This window comes from Festucalex cinctus, chromosome 11, assembly GCF_051991245.1.
Source record: "Festucalex cinctus isolate MCC-2025b chromosome 11, RoL_Fcin_1.0, whole genome shotgun sequence".
Classification (NCBI taxonomy): Eukaryota; Metazoa; Chordata; class Actinopteri; order Syngnathiformes; family Syngnathidae; genus Festucalex; species Festucalex cinctus.
Window position 1 is genome coordinate 26841867 of NC_135421.1, and position 20948 is coordinate 26862814.

At 40.8% G+C, this 20948-nt stretch overlaps 1 long non-coding RNA gene across 1 annotated transcript in view; it reads right to left on the bottom strand.

The window, feature by feature from the left end:
- Positions 1-20948, bottom strand: part of LOC144030643 (uncharacterized) — a 94178-nt gene that overhangs the window by 64856 nt on the left and 8374 nt on the right. Inside the window, exon 3 of the long non-coding RNA XR_013287310.1 lies at positions 17485-17575. This is a non-coding gene — a long non-coding RNA (uncharacterized LOC144030643). The remainder of the gene's footprint in view (positions 1-17484; positions 17576-20948) is intronic.

The following is a 20948-nucleotide window of genomic DNA, read 5'->3' on the forward strand; positions in this document are numbered from 1 at the left end:
AAGCTGCAGCATTATTTTGTATATTGGGATTTTTTTTTTGTATGTGTTGAAAGGACCCTTTGAAAAAAAAAAAAAAAAAAAAAAAAAAAAGTCAGTCAGTATGTGATGGGACCAACATTTGCTTCAAGCAGTGTATTAGTGATGGGCATTACAGTTCTTTTAGGTGAACTGAATCACTTGAATCAGTTCATTTAAAAGAGCCGTTCACCGAATCGTTCACTCACTGACTCGTTCGCGAACCGGAAATGGCAACAGCCGCAACACTCATTCACTGAATCGTTTGTTCGCGAACCGGAAATGGCAACACGTTCACCCACTGACTCGTTCACTTACTGAACCGGAAATGGCAACACACTCATTCACTGAATCGTTCGTTCCTGAACCGGAAATGACAACACGTTCACCCACTGACTCGTTCGCTCACTGATCCGTTCACGTCTTCGCGAACGGGAAGCTTCCTCAGCGATTCGTTCCTAAACACCAATAGCGAGGCTGCATGTGTAGCGAAATCCCGCCCACGTCTGACGCTAACTTCCGATTGGTCGTTCGCGAAGACTGACGGCATGAGCGCGGCTGCTCTCAAATGAACTGAGAGGAGAACGAATCACTTCAAGAAGTGACCCGTTCGCTCATGTTCGCTGAAAAGATTCGTTCTCCAGAACGAATCGGTCGTGACCGACACAACACTACAGTGTATCTCCTTCACAAAAATTTGATCAGGTTGTTGTCATCTGTGAACACCTCTCCAATGTTCCCGACATCATTGAATGTTAGCGTTCACCCACCAAGTAAGTTACGCTACTCTAGTTATAGAGTATCCTTTAAAACACAAACTACAAAAAGATTACTTGGTTCCGGCACAGGCACCAAGTGCACTGAAGAAACATGTGTGCCACATTCAAATGTCATTCATCTGTTTTCTTATTCCGTTCCAAGTGATACGGTTTCCCCATGTGTGCAAAAGAAGAAAGCCTCGATTCAAGGCTGCCCTTGTCAGCAGCTCAGCCTTTCAACGCACATACTTCACACGGTGATATCACCCCTCTCAAACCGGCTGTGTTTACACTCACGCTTGAACCCATCATCATTGCCTGTTAGTGTGATATGCATCAGTCCACAGTCTCGCGACGTCAAACTGATAGAATGAAGGGGACTGTAGGTTACAGGAAGAGAGAGGGGGGGGGGAGAAAAAAAATGTTCCGGCTACATTTGGTTATTTGACCTAGTTTAATACAGTCACATTTCAGCACTAAATTACATTTAAACCAGTTTGTTGGTATTGTTGAACTTGACACAGACTCACTGATAATGCTACCTCCAAAAATAAAAAAAATTCAACAGTGAATTAATCCATTTACTATTAAAAGATGATTTAATCAGGCAGCCCATAATAGTCTCAATTCATTTCATTCATGAAAAAAAAAAAAAGTTTGAATGCATGTAAAATACAAAATACAAAAACATCATGCAAGAATACTAAATGTCTGCAGAGTCACCACACCAGAAATCTTCAGATAGATTTAGTCTTAATAGTGATGCAACATTGAGATATTTGCTCAGGATTGCATCTGTCAAAATTAATAAAATCAATCGACAACTATTTTCATTCACTCGCCGCCATTTTCACATTTCGCAGTCCCGTTCGCTGTTTTACTGGATTTTGACTGATTTTGCAAGGCCCACAGAATATTGTGTTCTATGGCTATAAAAGCATGGAACCTATCAAAAGAAAGATTAAAGTCTCTTCTTTCATCAGGAAAAAAAAAGTATGTTTCTTTCTGTTTCCGTTTTGCAGCAATTAGCATTAGAAGAGTGCTAAGTTTTATCAGTTTTCACAAATCTATTTAAATTGTGAGTAATTGAGCTTTTTTTCTACATGGCCCTGGTTGATCTCTGTTGCTCTGCTGCCACCTGCTGGCCGTTTGTGTAATAACTACCATTTCTTCAACCGTTCTTTGCAGTTGAGAGGCTGCATCAAAGCCTTCTGTATGCTCTAGCATAAGAAAAACAAAAAACAAAAAAAAAGGTATAAATACGTCTTTGGGACACTTAGAACATTAAAAAAAAAGACGTATTTACACGTTATTGGGAGCAAATGAGTTAATAATCGAGTAGTCGTTTCTAGCATTTTTTTTTTTTATTTAAAATTGTCCTAATCCTTGTTGATTTTAGCATATCAACAGTAATTGTGCAATGATTTCTGTAGTCCGTCACGAAAGAAGCCTGATTATCTTCTGTCTTTAATCAAAATAAGACTTTTGCAAACATCTGTTTTTACTTTGGAAAACAATGACCGAATCGGTAACACAGTACAACATCAATACCCCTTTTTTTTTGTAAATCACTATACGGATACAAAGTACGAAATAAACACCAACCACTGGTTGAAATGCTTTTGTAATGCACTTGAATGCAAAATTAAAATAAATATGATTAAAAATATTCATGACAGCACTAATCAGGATAGGCAATTAGGTATTGGAGGCACTCACCATCGCGACCCATTATTACTTATTTTAGAGTTTAAATTTTCTGTTTCTGAAGGACCAACGATTGAAGACGAAAAAAAAACAAAAAAAACTAAGGAAGGAGTTCAACAGTGTTCACGTCACCCTTAAAGAGAATTCAGCTGAGAGTCAGTGACCTCACCATCAAGCATCGTATTTCACACCAGGGGAGACAAGTGGTCACTCCTGAGAGCACACTCAGATGGGTGTGTGTGTGTGTGTGTGTGTGTGTGTGTGTGTATGTGTGTTACTGTGTTGCCATGGAGACCCAGAAGTACCTGCCTGTGAAAGTGTTTCGGGCGAAACAAGTTAAGTTCTGACTGAGGCGTTCAGTTAGCCACAGCGACATCATGACGCTCCTACGCTGATGAACTAAATCACGCCATTAACTCCTTTACTGCCAAAAGTGTTTAACCACGATTACTAAAATCACGATGTATGCCGCCATAAACGTTAATTGATGTCAACTATGTTTTTTTTTTTTTTTTTTTTTTAAATCAATGGGCATTGCAAGCGCTGCCTGGTCAATGGGTTGTGGAATCAAAAACAGCCACTAATTATGGCCAGCAGATGGCAGCATTGTATCTCTTTTCAATGGGCTCAAGCTGTATCAAATTACAATGAAACATGACCAATTTGATGAAATATCATTTTCAAGGAGGATGTGAATGATCAAAGCCTTTGTCACATTAAATCTAATTCAGAGCGTCACTAAACAAAAAAAAATATATTTGTGTCAAAGTCACGGGACCGGCGTAATATTGGGGCAAAAAACTGTGTTTGGCAACATACATCGAGACTCGGGACTTGAGACTGTCCCGATCAGTCCGGGACGTCAGGTCACCCATATGTAAATATTAGGGGTGTGAATTGCCTCGTACCTGACGATTCGATCCGTATCACGATTCATAGGTCACGATTCGATTCGATACCGATTAATCCCAAGTCGATTGTTGCGATATTTTTACTCAAATTTGGAAAATACCATTCAGTAAACTTATACATGCACACTGTAAGATTTGTATGAAAATGTATTATTATCTTATAACTGTATGTCACAAACAGGTTTAACAACATTTTTCATGTTTGAACAGCATTGAAATAAAACATTAAGGCTAAATGTTCCATTCATATAACATATAACAAGTTTTGTTGAATATTTTTCCATCAAAAATGGATGTGAAAAAAATCGATTCGGCTGCCTATTGAATCGATTCGAGAATTGCGCGCTGTAGTATCGCGATATATCGCCGAATCGATTTTTTTTTAACACCCCTCGTAAATATCATTCATACACATACACAGATAGCATATGTATCTGTAAGTACACGTGTCTAGCATTTCATGCACATAAAGTATTTGTACTTGACTTGGACTTACTTTTGGTTTGCCCACGTTTGATGTTGTTGAATATTTGACATGGAAAATGTCACTGTAATTTGTTGGTTTTAGATATTCCTAAGATTTATTGAGTGTCTACTGTGTAGGGCGTGTCAGACAGATGGTGAGTGATGTTCTTATGTCAGCGCAGTCTCCGTTCTCAGGAGGGGGGAAAAAAAAAAAAAATGACTCATGGGCCATGTTAGTGGATGGCCTACATTAACTCATTCACTCGCCGCCATTTTCACATTTCGCAATCCCGTTCGCTCCCGGCTGTTTTACTGGATTTTGACTGATTTTGCAAGGCCCACAGAATATTGTGTTCAATTGCTATAAAGGCATGGAATCTATCAAAAGAAAGATTAAAGTATCTTCTTTCATCGGGGAAAAAAAGTACGTTTCTATCTGTATCCGTTTTGCAGCAATTAGCATTAGAAGAGAGCTCAGTTTCATCAGTTTTCACAAATCTATTTAAAATTCTAAGTCATTGAGCTTTTTTTCTACATGGCCCCGGTTGATCTCCTTTGCTCTGCTGCCACCTGCTGGCCGTTTGTGTAATAACTACCATTTCTGCATCCGTTCTTTGCAGTTGAGAGGCTGCATCAAAGCCTTCTGTATGCTCCAGCATAAGAAAAACAAAAAAACGTATAAATACGTCTTTGGGAAACTTAAAACAAAAAAAAACGTATTTACACGTTATTGGGAGCAAATGAGTTAAGTGGAACCCGGACAACACACACGCGTGCAATCAAACGTCAACAAGAAATACATCATTCCCTGCAAGAGATGGAAAAAAATGACAAGAAAGGTTAGATAGCTGGTTTGAGCTGTGTGAATATTCCGTCCTTCTCAAATGTGAAATATCCCACGACTTTGCTGAGATAGGAAGCGACACAAAAGAGCCTTTCCGGAACACAATGCTTGCGTGGATTATTACTCGTTCAAGTCGTGCTCACGGGGACCAAAGATTTCTTGGCGCAAAAGATAGCACCAGGCATGAACCCGAATATCACAAAACGATGAGATTGGTCTTCTTGGAGACTTGCGCCACAAAATCCAGCCCCATGTGACATATCCCATGAGAAATCAGGCTACAATGGCTAAACGGTAAATGGTTTGGACTTATACAGCGCCGTCTATCTTTTTTTAAAAGAAAGTATGAAAAAAACAAAACATTATTGCCTCGTTTTTGTGACAAAAGTGCTACAACTTTTTTGACACCCATTGTATCGAGGATATACCTCCAGGTCACCTTTGACCTTCGTGAGCACAATGAGTAAGTAGATAGCTTGATGACGTGTTTTGCATGGAACATAGTGACTAAGAGAATAAATCTATTTAGGAGACAACTTGGAATCACATTTGGGTTAAAGCACCACTTTTTCCGGAAAAAAAAAAAAAAAAAAAAAAAAGTAACATGCCTTTAGTTTTCACCAGAGCACCATCTGCCTCTGGGGCTGAGGGAAATCCAATCTGCAAGCATCTAATTTGTAGCTGTCCGCTTCCTGGGGTGGGAATCGCGGAGTAACTCATAAGTTTAGTGGGGGGGGAAAAAATAAATAAAAAATGAGAGGCCCAAACCAAAATGAACAACAATTCTAGTTTAGAGTCATGAAATACATGAATGTCAAATGCAACCTCTGGGACTAGCAATAATTAACTCATTTGCTCCCAATAACGTGTAAATACGTTTTTTTTATGTGTGTTAAGTGTCCCAAAGACGTATCTATACGTTTTTTTTTGTTTTGTTTTTAATGCTAGAGCATACAGAAGGCTTTGATGCAGCCTCTCAACTGCAAAGAACGGTTGCAGAAATTGTAGTTATTATACAAACGGACAGCAGGTGGCAGCAGAGCAAAGGAGATTAGCTCTCTTCTAATGCTAATTGCTACAAAACAGAAACAGATAGAAACCTACTTTTTTTTTCCTGATGAAAGAAGAGACTTTAATATTTCTTTTGGTAGGTTCCATGCTTTTATAGCAATTGAACACAATATTCCGTGGGCCTTGCAAAATGGGTCAAAATCCAGTAAAACAGCCGGGAGCGAACGGGATTGCGAAATGTGAAAATGGCTGGGAGTGAAAGAGTTAATCATACATGCTTGCCACATCTGACTCAAAGAGAGCCATCAAGAAGTGCCTGCAGGCAAAAGGTTGAAGGTCATTCTGATGATGACGACCACGCATAGGGCCAAGGCCAAGTTTCGCCTTCCTTGTAAACCACAGAAGCGGTAAAGACACGCCCACTACCATGACTAACATCTTGCCGGCTATGAGGCCGAGTGCCGGAGTGAAATATGTCGACAGCGTCTTGGATTGACTTGTTTGCACAGATGTTGTCATGAGAAAGTTCTGATGATTATGTAAGCGAACATCCAAGGTGATGGCTGGTGTTGGTGGATTTGTTCATCCATGCGATTGAAAGAAATTCTGAATTTTAGAACGTCCTGTAACTACAGTCCAATGAAATGTGTCACATGTATGACACATAGGAAACATCCGTCCATCTTGTAATGTCAAGTCGTCACGGGATGAAAACCTTAAAGCGTACGCTGCACATTTGTTCCTCCCATTTGCTCCCAATAACACGTAAATAAGTTTTTTTTTAATGTTGTAAGTGTCCCAAAGACGTATTTATACGTTTTTTTTTTGTTTTTTTGTTTTTATGCTAGAGCATACAGAAGGCTTTGATGCAGCCTCTCAACTGCAAAGAACGGTTGCAGAAATGGTAGTTATTACACAAACGGCCAACAGGTGGCAGCAGAGCAAAGGAGGTCAACCAGGGCCATGTAGAAAAAAAAGCTCAATTACTTACAATTTTAAATAGATTTGTGAAAACTGATGAAAATTAGCTCTCTTCTAATGCTAATTGCTGCAAAACGGAAGCAGATAGAAACATACTTTTTTTTTTCCTGATGAAAGAAGAGACTTTAATCTTTCTTTTGATTGGTTCCATGCTTATATAGCCATAAAACACAATATTCTGTGGGCCTTGCAAAATCAGTCAAAATCCAGTAAAACGGCCGGGAGCGAACGGGATTGCGAAATGTGAAAATGGCGGCGAGTGAATGAGTTAAATGCACCGAAAACGTATCGACATGGACGCGCGCACGCCAACAGGCGGCAGGAGATAATGACTCATGACAACGATCTTGCAGCAGGTGAGTTTGCCAGAAGTGAATTAGGATGGGAAAGATTAGCAGCGGATAACGGGATTTGAGGAGGATAAAGGAATGCATGACTAGATAGACAAGTATGAGGGAGGATCGGAGGGAAAAAGCAATAAATCGGCAGACGCGAGTGTCCTATATGTGAAACAATGGCAGTTGATTTATGGGAGTCCTCTCGAGAGTCGAATCAAAAAAAAATATCTTGTTGGAGCAATGTGAATGGAACGATGATGAATGTGAACAACTGGATAGCGCGATGAGCTCAGAGCAGAGAAAGCAAGAGTGTAATATTAAAAAATTGTCAAGGCTCTCCAGCCAATTAAGTTAACCTTTGGGATCACGGTGAAAACAAAACAGACGGACAAAAAAAATAAAAATTGTCATGTCCTAACATCCCAACCAAACAGCCTTCTGCTTCTAAGGCTTATGGCAAAAAAAAGGAGGAACAAGTTAAACCGAAGTATCCTGTCAATATGGTGTCAACAAGAGTATTGCAAGTAAATGTTGTTCCGATGCCGATGCCGCATTAAAACAGTGGTATCGGTACTACTACTCACGAGTAACACGCCGATACCATTAATTCCAACGCTAATATAGGATTTGTGATGCAGCATCTTGTGTCTTGCTCATGCACGACATTCACTGCTATGTGAACTGCATGCTGATCTAAGATATCCTATTGGCCCTTGATAGCTCGGAACCAATGGCAAGACAGCTTTTTCATGTTGAGGTTAAAAACACCTTAAGTATCGTTATGGTATCAGTATCGGCCGATACTGCAAAGCTGGGTATCGGAATCGGTATCGGAGGCCAAAAAACGGTATCGGAACAACACTAATTTTAAGTTATGTTGTTTTTTTTGTTTTTTTTAAGGGCCTTTTTGGGGACCACTTTTTTGTGATATCACATCTAGAAAATCTGTACAACAATAATAATAATAATAATAATAATAATAATAATAATAATAATAATAATAATAATCTGCGATTGGCTGGCAACCAGTCCAGGGTGTCCCCCGCCTACTGCCCAAAGCCAGCTGAGATGGGCTCCAGCACCCCCCGCGACCCTTGTGAGGAATAAGCGGTCAAGAAAATGGATGGATGACAAGTCAGCTTACTTCACAGCAATGATCGTTTGATCTCCGATTATTTTCGCGAGGCCAATTCTTACTGAACGAATGTCTCACATTGAGACAGTTAATGCTTTTAAATTGAGCGTTGGCCGTTCGCGAATGGACGTTCCACAACGGGGATGACACAGTAAGAAAAACACAGCGGCAGACCAGAAGCTGTACAAGAAAAAAAAAGTGAGGGATGTGCGGACATCTGTTTCACGTCAGACACAGGTTAAAAGGCCGATAGCAAGACCTGGAAGACTGCAAGACAGTTAAGAAGGGGGAAAAATGAAGCCCACAAAAAGAAAAAGGGAGTGTAGGGCAGTGTGGAAAAAAAACTAAACATTACATCGATAGAAGTACCTAATTGGAGAAGACTGCAAAAAGGTAACGGTGCATCTTGTAAAGTTTGTGTCTCAGACCGAGGCTAAGCCACACAGATAAACATAGACAGATAAGCGAAAGGCTGAGAAAAGATAAAACAGAATTAAGCATCACAGGTAAGAGCGCTTGGTGTGGGAGATGTTGCACAGAAAGCTGCTTAATATCAGCGAGCCTTTTACAAAAGACGACGTGCAAGGAGGCTTTTGTAAAGATGTCCTTGCGCTTTCACCGACCCACATCCACCAGAACATTTCCATCTCACGCTTGCTCTAACCGCAAGAACAAACTCGTTTTGGGACTAAATATAATATAGTAAGGTTGCTTTTGCATAAGATTATTGCTGAAACTACACTCAGGGTCGTTATAGTCGCTCAATGGTGCAGCAAGGAAACAAAGATTTGAAAAAAAGGTAGTGGACGATTTTAAAAACGACGTTAACACAATACCCATGTTAATGTTTTTTTTTCCTTTTCTTTTTTTTAATGTTGAAAATATACATGTAAAATAGCGTCAAAATTTTTGGTAAAATTACTTTTTTTTTTCATTTTAAACATATAATGAATAGACAGCTTTGTTTAAAAATTGACAAAAAAATAAAACATGCAAGGAGCTTCAAAGGTCATCTTATGCTAAATTAACCCTTTTATATGGTGGCTCAGATTTAAAAGTTGATGTCAAAAAAGAAAAAAAATGTCTGGTAATTTTAGAAATACCTGTAAGGTCTATATTTTTTTAATTTATATAATTATAAAAATACATTTTTAATAGTTTAACATATTTCGGGCCACACTGACCCATGCACAAAAAGTTATAAACTAAACAAAAGTAAATAAATCTCTAAGGTCTTTTACTGTGAATAATTTTTTTTATCAATTTTATTTATTTATTTATTTTTATTTTATTTTTTTTTAATCATGTAGGAAGTTCCCAGCTTTAGCATCATCTTTTATGAATTGGATAATGTAAATAAATCCATAAAGGAGACGTTCCCTGTATCTCACTGAGCAACAAATGTAATGCGAAATTGCGAACGTAGCTAATTTTGGGTTTTCGTCAGGGCTCATAAAAGGTTTCAAAATATCTTTGCAGACTGTGAAAATTAGTCTGAATATGTCTGAAATGTCTTTGTAACAAGTAAAAACCATCTGTGAACACCTTTACAAATCACGAAGAAAACCTTAAATTCGCTACGTTCACGAGCATTCACCGCTCAGTGAGATACCAGCTTTATCGGCCTTTAGATTTGACAAAAGGCCGATGCCGATATCTGTCAAAATGAGTGATGCACGATAATATCGGTGGCCGATAATTATCGGCACTTATCGACCATTTTGACGTCAAACAGATAAACCAGATAATAGAGAAATCTGCCGATATTTATCGCCAATTTGATTTCATACAGATAAACTAGATACGAAAGAAATCCAGCAATAATTATAGACATGCCACGTTGGTCCATCTGTTGCGGTTGTGGCTCATATCAATAAAATTCAGCTTCATGGTACTTTACATACAATGAAACATTGTGCAAAGTTTATACAATGTTTCAATGTATGTGTTAGACTTATAGTAGCACTTGAAAGCATATTTGTATTCAAATTAATTTTGCAAACAAATATCGGCTGACTTATCGGTTGTCGACATCGGCACCTCCAAATTATTGGTTTATCGGTATCGGTTGGAAATAGCATTATCGTGCATCCCTAGTCAAAATGCCAAATACCGGTCGATAATCCCGATTCACAAGCTCTACTATATGTAAGGAAGAACATAGCCTAAGAGTAATAAGTTTCAGAGACCTTTGAACTGAATGCTCAGGTCCTAATGGGAATATAATACCAAATGGAGATCCATTAGAAGTAGTAGAAATGCATGTTATGGTAGTCTACAATAATTGTACAGTTTTCACATATTTTTGGCCCACGAGCCTAAAGCGTCACACATCAATGATGCGAACCGGGTAACATTGAATCCCCTTCCTGATTCAACTCAAGTCAGACGCTTGATTTCTCCACAAGATTAAATTTGTAGGACTTAGTGACAGCACAGCTGCGCCGTCTTAATTCTTTATCGCAGGGAAAATTAGGTTTCGTGCAAGTGCTAAAAGGTTTGAGACAGCATAAAAAGGTACGGAGAGAAGGAATAAAAAAAAAAGACGAGATTCAGCTGGGTTGGAATGACGAGACACATTTCAGAGTCATACAGACGATGTTTTTATGGAAGTTAATGAAGCTATGTGGAACAAGACTGAACTGAATCGTGTTGCTGTTTTGAACTACTGTAACTTTAACCCAAAATATAAACCGAACAACTAATCCGAAACCCAAACACCAGTTTCCGATCTAAATCCTAACTCCAAAACTTTCCTCCAAATCCCTGAGTGGAAGATAACGGTGGTCAGCGCAGCCATTTGGTGAAAGGAAACCATTCGGGTTATTTATTGCCGGAGAAAAAAAACAAAAACAAAACATCAATACAGTTTGCGTTTGTTTTTCCTAAATGAGAATATTTCCTTACAATGCGTCCATGCAGTATATATTGATCAATGACGTTGGCTGCTGGTTTAGTCATCAGTAGCGTTTTAAGATATTGATTTGAGCTCATCCGTATCCGTCCTGCAATTACATAATGAATCGCTTCGTTTTGCGGCGTTTCAGTGGCCTGTGAATACTGTGGCCTGTTTTGCTGAGGACGCTTATGTACAGTATAAGTACGGTTACCGCTTTCTGTTTCGTTGGAACTTTCCTCAGCGGGGAGCTGTTAAATTAAGCAACTATTGAAAGTAGTCTCGAGAGTGGAAACATTTCCTGCACTTCATTAAATATGTAGCTGGTAGCATATACACGACGTTCTCTACTGACCGGTCACAATATTAGGTTCACTTGTACGACCTAGTGAGATTTAAAGGGGAAGTCAACCTTAAACATTTCTTGACAAAAATGTTATATGTGACCTCACTAAACGTGACATTCTGATTAATATTACATTTGTTGAATATGAGTTATGAAGCTCTGAGGACTCGGGTTCGAGTCCAGGCTCCGGCTTTCCTGGGTGGAGTTTGCATGTTCTCCCCGTGCCTGCGTGGGTCTTCTCCGGGTACTCCGGTCTCCTCCCACATTCCAAAGACATGCACGGCAGGTTAATTGGACGCTCCGAATTGTCCCGAGATGTGCTTGTGAGTGTGGATGGTTGTTCGTCTCTGTGTGCCCTGCGATTGGCTGGCGACCAGTCCAGGGTGTCCCCCGCCAACTGCCCAAAGCCGGCTGGGATAGGCTCCTGCGACCCTTGTGCGGAATAAGCGGTCAAGAAAATGGATGGATGGATGGAGTTATGAAGCAAAATCCAGCCGTTTTTATTCATCTCAAGAGGCAGCCATTTTGCCACTTGCTGTCGACTGAAGATGACATCACAGTTGCTCAGGGTTCAAGCAAAAACCAATCACAGCTCACCTGTTTTCTGAAGCTGAGCTGTGATTGGTTGTGACCTGAAACCTGAGCAACCGTGATGTCATTTTCAGTCGACAGCAAGTGGCAAAATGGCCGCCTTCTGATCTTGATTAAGAAAAAAAAAATGCCGGATTCATCTCAAGAGGCAGCCATTTTGCCACTTGCTGTCGACTGAAGATGACATCAGAGGTGCTCAGGGCTCCAACCAACCAATCACAGCTCACCTGTTTTCTGAAGCTAAGCTGTGATTGGCTGTTAGCTGAGACCTGAACAACTATGATGTCATTTTTCAAGTGTGTTTCTGAAGTTGAGCTTTGATTTGTTGTTATCTGACACCTGAGCAACTATGATATGATGTTATTTTCAGTGGACAGCAAGTGGCAAAATTGCCGTCTTCTGATATTGCTAAAAACATTTTTGGGGGTTTTCTCATATTCTACTAACGCAATATTAACCAGAATATCACATTTCAACTAATGGGGCTGCGTAGGACACAATATTGTCAAGTAAAAAATGTTTGTTTAGTTTTGATGCTTTTGATAAATACAGTATGTTTACTGTTATGGTTGTAGAGTTTGTATTGTAGTCAATTAAATTCCTATTTCTTAAACTCTGCAACAGGATGTTGAATGTCAGTGTTGTATCCATGGCAACCCAGTAATGAGTCGTCCGAACCCCTGCATGCCTCTTTTGGCAAGGATTTTACCGAGAAGTCAACTGTGATTGAAAAGTCGCTTGTGTGTACGCTGAATATTTGCATCTGCTCTTGCATGAATTTACGAGCGCTAAACAGACACCGGGTGCGGACGTATTCAAGCGTCCTTAATGATCTGTGTGCATGTCAGCGTGATGCAGTGCACAAGGAGATTAATCTGGGCAAATCAACGCTAGTGCGTGTGTGTGTGTGTGTGTTTGTACGTGGATGACAGGCTGCCGGGAGCGCAGGCAACACCATCAGAAATTTAACAGGATGGCGTCGTGAGTCAGCAAACCGGAGGGGATCTGAGTCAACTCGCGACTGGTGCTTGCCGTCTCTTGTGTGTTTGCGTGCGCGTCGTCGATGGGCGCGTGTGTGCGAGCCAAGTGTGTGTGAGAAATGAAATGAAATGGCAAAGGGTGACGATGCAGGATGAAGATGATGACGTGCAGAAGGATGCGTTAAGTGACCACCGGAGTCAGAATTAGGACGCAGCACCAGAGGTGGGCGGAGACCTTTGCAGTGGCCGGTACTCAAAGTTAAAGGGGAAGTCAACCCCCCCAAAAAATCAGCAGCAAAATCCAAGATCAGAAGGCGGCCATTTTGCCACTTGCTGTCGACTGAAAATGACGTCACAGTTGCTGAGGTTTCAGGTAACAACCAATCGCAGTTTAGCTTCAGAAAACAGGTGAGCTGTGATTGGCCCTTGCCCGAGCCCTGAGCGGCTGTGATGTCATCTTCGGTCGACAGCAAGTGGCAAAATGGCCGCCCCCTGAAATGGATAAAAACGCTTGCTTCATAACTCATATTCCACAAATGTAATATTAATCAGAATGTCAAATTTAGACTAGTGAGGTCACATATAAAATATTATTGTCAAGAAATGTTTAAAGTTGACTTCTTCTTTAAAAAGACATTTTATAGAGTTGGGAGACTCAACCGTTCTTTGCAGTTGAGAGGCTGCATCAAAGCCTTATGTATGCTCTAGCATAAAAATAAAATAAAATAAATAAATAATAATAATAATAATAATAATAATAACAATAAATAAATAAATAAAATTTAAAAAAAACGTATAAATACGTCTTTGGGACACATAAAACATAAGAAAAAAACGTATCTACACATTATTGGGAGCAAATGAGTTAAACTTAGGCACGACCTATAATTCAATTTTTGGATAATTTGAGTGAAAAGTTCTGTGGATAAATTATTAGACTACAAAATGTTTTTTTGTTTTTGGAGCACACTGGTTGCCATTTTCTTTTGTTTTTTAATTACTCATTCATCATTCTACTGTCTCACAGTGAAGAAGGCGATGTTCCATTTGAACATTCACTTTTGGAACCAAATATAGACATTTCCCATTAAAAGAGTTAATTACAGACATTACTTTTGAAACCCGACTCGACGCTTGAGAGAAGAATTTCAGCAGTCATAACAGATGAAAGCCAACCAAGAAAAGAGGGGCAAATAAATGAAAAGAAGACACTTTATGGACATCGACTGTCTATCGTCCTCTATATAAGCCCAGTGGATTAGCTGGTTTGAGAGTGAGGGGTGAAGGGAGCATGACCCACAAATGCAAACAGAGTCAGAAGAGCAAGGAGAGAAAATATCCCCCGAAGCCCTTGGTACATATTTGGACAGACAAACAGAGGCATCTGCCCGCCAACTCTACTAACCAAACTCAAGTCAGCCTCGAGTGGCCGCCGCCTATTCCAATATGTTACCACAAAGTACGCACACATGTCAACAACATCTCTTCGTTACTTTCGGTCGAACGCTGGCGCGGGTTTCGCAAGATGAAGATTTCATTCATAAATATGTGAGCAGCGACTATCAACGTCTATGAATCATTGTATTTTATTTACTAAACCAGACATCTGAGCACCACATGAATGTTAAGTGGCAGGAGGGGGATGGGGGGGGGGGGGGGGGGGGGGGGGGTCTCCAAGTGCCCAAATCATGGTGCAGATTTCCATGTCGAGACTTTAGTGTGCGACTATTACTAGGGATGTCACGATAAGGGCAATATCGTGATATTAAAACTGCCACAATATCGTCGTCGTCGTGTTCACAACATTTAAAAGGAACACATCTGTTTAAAAAAAAAAAAAAAAAAAAAAGTCAGGTTGATTTCCATTTGTGCAGTTCTGGCACCCTCTAGTGGCTAGTTTATTAGTGCAATTTAATTTTCAGTAGGGATGTTTTGGCCTTCTATGTTTAAAATAGTGCAATTTAATTTTCATTAGGGATGTTTTGGCCTTCTATGTTTAAAATCTATGCTAATTGTCAGATGAAGGGGAACCTAATTTGCTTGTGAAGCGATCAACGGGTGCTTGCATTGGCAAATAAGTGCCCCAATATTGTTATTAGAGATTGTAGGTGGTTTATATGCATTGCTGTTTTTTTTTTTTTTTTTTACAATATTGTGATATTTTTTAAATCTGGATGATGGATGGATTTTTAGTGTGGCCTTCCACAATGAGAATCGGCTCATTTTGTCAAGCATGTTTCGTTTGCTTTCGTACAAGCAGCATGTGTGATGGACGTTGGTTTTCAAATGATGTATTTGGTCAAGAGATTAAGATCAGGTCTTTGATAGGCGGCGGTTTAAAAGTAAGTAGTCAGTGAGTAGCATTTAAAACCGCCACAATTTTCCATCAGCTCTACTCTTCCTGGTCTTGTTTTTTTATTCAATAAATTTCTAATGGTCTGGAAAATACGGTGCATAAAAATTTTGCTTTCGCTGCCACCGTTAGAATTGTATTTTACATGGCAACTTTGTCGTAGATGGACCTGTATATATTAGAGTAGAAACAAAGTCATACAATTTGGAAAGTGGGCAAACTTTACGTGACTTAAAAATATGCCACAAAGTCATACAAAAACCCATGTGAACGAACAATCATCAAGAGACCTCAGTAACCTCACTAGAGTTCAAATAAATTTCAGTCAGTCCTGAAACAAAACATTCTAAAAAGCGTATTCAAAAACAAGCACGTGCAAAGAGAAGAATATGCGCAACAAAATTTGCATTCAAGTCACTATGACTTCAATCATTCAAAAGGTCTGGCTGGCCAGACCATTGTGTTTTTGTGCAGTTACGATTCAGACCTATAACCTTTGCCTAGCAATGAGCGTTTGCATCTGCTACCGTAAACAGTTTCGCTTGTATTATAGCTGTGAATTTTTTTGACGAATCACCATCTATTTGCGTTTTCCTATGCAATCGACAAATTGAATACACACTGGGGAGGGAAGGCAGCAGGTGTTGGCCATCAACTGTTGGTGGTCCAGTCACTTTATGAAGCCGAATGCGATTGGTTTGGTACTGCGGCGAGGCTGAGAAAATCAATGTCAACTTCGCAAATGTAGACAGATGCTCAATTTCCAATAATTGCGGCAAATAAGCACACTGACCCATGTGAATAATACATCTAAAGAGAAGTGTTTTGGGGAACATTGAGGAGTGTTAAAAAAACAAAAAACAACAACAACAGGCTAATGACAACAACATAATACAGTAATATCCAATACAAGAGCAGTATCAAATATCCTGTCTTTATAAAGGCAATAATGCTCAGTTGTAACTGACACTTTTTATTGAACAAAATGTTTATCATTGAGGTAGTAGGTTGCACGAAGTCGAGGGCCAAGACAGACAGAGACAGTTGAGAGTGAAGCCAAGCAAACCACACAATTACGTGCCCCGCTGGTGAAAACCAAACCCGTTGGAGTGCTTTGTTTGCTCCCAATTGCTCGACATACTTGTGACTTTCTGTCTGTGAAAAGCGCTATACAAAAAAAACAACAACAACAAAAAAACAACTTTCTTTCATCAGGGGTAAGGAACCCTGGTCCTGCTTGCCTTCCAAGTCTCCCTCCACCAACACAGTTGATTTGATTAACAGGATCGCTATCAGACGCCTGCAGCTGCTTGCTGATGAGCTGATAATATGAGTCAGCTGTGTTGGAGGAAGGAGACATGGGAAAAACAGGCGGGACAGTGGCTCTCGAGGAACAGGGTTGCCTACCACTGATCTACATAATAATAATAAGCTCTGTCTCTCATTAGCCCCAATTAGTCATATGAAAACATTATGACCCCCTGATATAACTCATATTGGATATCATTATACTGTGCAAATGTGTTGCAGTGGTTTAATGCTACTGCTCGTCTCCTTACTGGTGCCCGGAAGAGGGAACACATAACCCCTATCCTGGCCTCTCTTTATAAATAAAGTTGAGTTGAGTTGAGTTTATGTAATTGTGTTTTTAGTTCAGCTTTTGCCGTGAACATATTGTTTTAACCTAAGTCAATGAATGTTGTCGAACCTTCAAGAACTCATTCCAAAAGGCTAAAACTTGTTCAATTCAAACAACATGGTCGCCTTGTGAAGCTTGTTGATGTTTTCATCATTCCTATTCCATTAACTTCGGGAGTGTTTTTTTTTTGTTGTTGTTGATTTATTGTACTTCTCCAAATAAAAGCGCACACCTTGACTATTGTCAACAAATCTTTAAAAGGGAAACACCAACAATGAATGAAACCTGCTAACAATTATCGCCAGCCTTGTGAAAGCCAGGCACTTTCTTCATCTAGTTGTCCGGAATGTTTTGAGGTTTAACACCACTAACAAGCCTCGCCGTGACACATAAAGTACATTTTGTATAAAACTTCCCCATGTTTCCATGCTCCATCTCCCTTTCCCCTCTTAATCTATCACTCTCCTCCAACCTTCACCCTCCCCTTTGACGCTTGCATTCACCCACGTCTCACCTTCCATGTTCCCTTCAACTTAAAGTGACTCAGCAATTTCTTCTCCGTAGTTTCCAGCTCATCCGTTTCACGTTTTCAAGATGTCACCCCTCTATGACATGGCCATGAGCAAGAACCCAGGAAAGAAGAGAAGAAATCATCAATAATGATACGTGATGAGCATGGCTATAAGAGACGCTGAATACAATGGACATTTGGTAAATCAAGTAAAATCCGATATTGATTGATGTATTGGACATGTCAATATAATAACAATACTTGATAGGTTTCTGTGGATTGTGTATGAGACAAAATTGAGTGCACTACTTGGCTGCAACCAAAGCTGCCTGTTGATACAGCATCATCTAATGTACAACAGTGGTGTCCAATACCTGCAGGACTCCGACCCTCGAGGACCAAGTTTGGACACCACTGATCTACAATTACTAGTCTAAAGAAGTTGATGTCACTTATGGGAAGTTGACTTCTATCCACATTCAGGCGCAACTATGGGAAGCATTTTTAAGCATAATTAATAGTGACATGGAAGCAGGTTTTTTAGAACATTCAGAAAAGTGACAACCTGTCCAATTAAAAATACTACAGGTGGGACAGAATTACTCATACAGCATCATTAGTTCTCACAGTACAGCGTCAATAAACTAGAAAATTCCCATGGAAATTCTCTTGCAAGGTGGACAACCGCATTAGGGATGCCTACAGACAAGTATCCAAGTTGTACCTAAAAAGTTTTGGCCAAAGAAGGCCACCGTATTGGAGGTGCCTACAGACAAGAATCTGGGGTGTACCTAATGGTTTGGCCAATAGGACCATCTACTTTAGGAAGCCTACAGACAAGAATCTGAGGTGTACCTAATGTTTTGGCCAACATGGCCGCCACATTGGGTGTGCCTACAGACAAGAATCTGGGGTGTACCTAATGGTTTGGCCAATACAACCATCTACATTGGGTGTGCCTACAGACAAGAATCTGAGGTGTACCTAATGTTTTGCCCAACATGGCCGCCACATTGGGTGTGCCTACAGACAAGAATCTGGAGTGTACCTAATGGTTTGGCCAATAAGACCATCTACTTTAGGAAGCCTACAGAAAAGAATCTGAGGTGTACCTAATGTTTTGGCCAACATGGCCGCCACATTGGGGGCACCTACAGACACGAATTTGGGGTGTACCTAATGGTTTGGCCAATATGACCATCTACTTTGGGAAGCCTACAGACAAGATTCTGAGGTGTACCTAATGATTTGGCCAACATGGCCGCCTCATTGGCGGAGTCTACAGAGAAGAATATGGGGGATACCTAATGTTTTGGCAAATACAACCATCTACATTGGGAAGCCTACAGACAAGAATCTGAGGTGTACCTAATGTTTTGGCCATCATGGCCGCCACATTGGGTGTGCCTACAGACAAGAATCTGAGGTGTACCTAAAGTTTTGGCCAACATGGCCGCCACATTGGGTCTGCCTGCAGACAAGAATCTGGGGTGTACCTAATGGTTTGGCCAATATGACCATCTACTTTGGGAAGCCTACAGAAAAGAATCTGAGGTGTACCTAATGATTTGGCCAACATGGCCGCCACATTGGGTGTGCCTACAGACAAGAATCTGGGGTGTACTTATATCGATAAGTGCGTGTGGTGAGTCTCAAATATACAAAAACACTACTAGAGCAGGAAGCACACATTTACCGATTATCCCTTGTCATGTGTAGGACCTTTCACATTTTAGACGTTGCCTAAACACGGTTTGTAGCAGAACAAATATCCAATTGCTGTACAAACGACAATCGCTCCTTGTTCTGCCTTTTAACAGTCACGTGAGTAGAAACTGGGCTTGAAACAGACTTCCTTCTTCGCGTAAACCCAACTTTACACAAAGCACAATACACAACGCTTCGTCTTCATTGAGAAATGCACTAACAAACCAAATCAGTCATGTTTCCACAACCTTTCAATGTTGATGATCCAGCCAATTATTACTGGCGGTCATCTGAAGTTGGAGACCATTAGAAGAGGGACATGAGTCACTGTGGCTGAAGTCCATACGTCAGCAATAGACAGGTCCGGTCTGACAGAGGTTTTGCAGATGATATGTCTCTCTCTATCGATTCCTCGCGGAGTCATCTCGAGCTTCCCCCCTCGGAGTGCATCTCCCTTTGCAGAGAACAGATAAATCATCCGAGTGTCTTCCGGCACTTGTCCCCGAAGAATAACTCTTCTCAATAAGGCCGCAGAAAGACTTTCTTATGTTTTCTGCATCTGTGGACTTGGTATTCTCTTTAGATTACTGCTCACATGACCTCTTCCTCCTGAGCCTTTCTTGCTCTCAGGCTCTGATTATTTCTGCTCTCCCTTTGCCTCATCACCCTTCCGTCTTTTTCGGAGCCAGAAGGCCTAACTCTCCATCTCGGCCTGTCTCACTTCATCTTTTCTCCTCCGTCTACACATCAATAGCTCTCAATCTCCTCCTTTTCCCCCAGCAAACAAGAGTGACCCTTCAGTCCTCTGTCACCCTTCAGACTCTATGGCCGTTGCCGGCGACTCGCTGCCGCCACACCTGTGGGTAAACACGACCCACGCTTCGATTACGCTCCCGGCATTCTGTCATGATTATGCCTTTCCCTGAACTCTCCTCCCTGCCGCTATCCCATCCTGCGATGACAAACACTTCCATCAGTCGTCCGGACGACGCTGCCTCCTTCCTGCCCCTTCGCTGTTTCGTGTCATCCGTCTTTCTCCTCCGGTGATAAGATGTCCGCCCAAAAGCATCAATCATTTTGCTTAACACCATCTCCTGAATCTACGGAGCCCCTAGGATTGCGTGCCCTCGCAAAAAACTTTGCGTTCTCTCGCAAAGATTGCGAGGGGACGCAAAGATTGCGTTCCCTCGTAAAGATTGCGTTCCCTCGCAAAACAACTTTGCGTTCTCTCGCAAAGATTGCGAGGGGACGCAAAGATTGCGTTCCCTCGTAAAGATTGCGTTCCCTCGCAAAACAACTTTGCGAGGGAACGCAAAGTTGTTTTGCGAGGGAACGCAAAGATGTTTTTTTCGCCTACCATGTCACCTTCGTTGCGCCGTAAACACTTCCGGGTCATCTTCCATGTGAACAAAAGCGACGTGTAAACAAAGCAGTCGAAAAAAATACATGCTCCATCCTAGTCGCTTTGGGAAAGCTTTCCCACTGTTTTGTTTCATGTTTATCAACGTTCCATCTTCGTCGCTTTTGTTCGCATGGAAGATGACCCGGAAGTGTTTACGGTGCAGCTAAGGTTACATGGTAGGCGAAAAAAACAACTTTGCGTTCCCTCGCGATCTTTGCGAGGGAACGCAAAGTTGTTTTTTTCGCCTACCATGTCACCTTAGGGGCTCCGTATGAATCAGAGGCATAAGCACTTTGGTTGAAATTCCACAAAACGGCCTTATTGTATGTAATTGACTGCTCATGCACCCGGACACTGT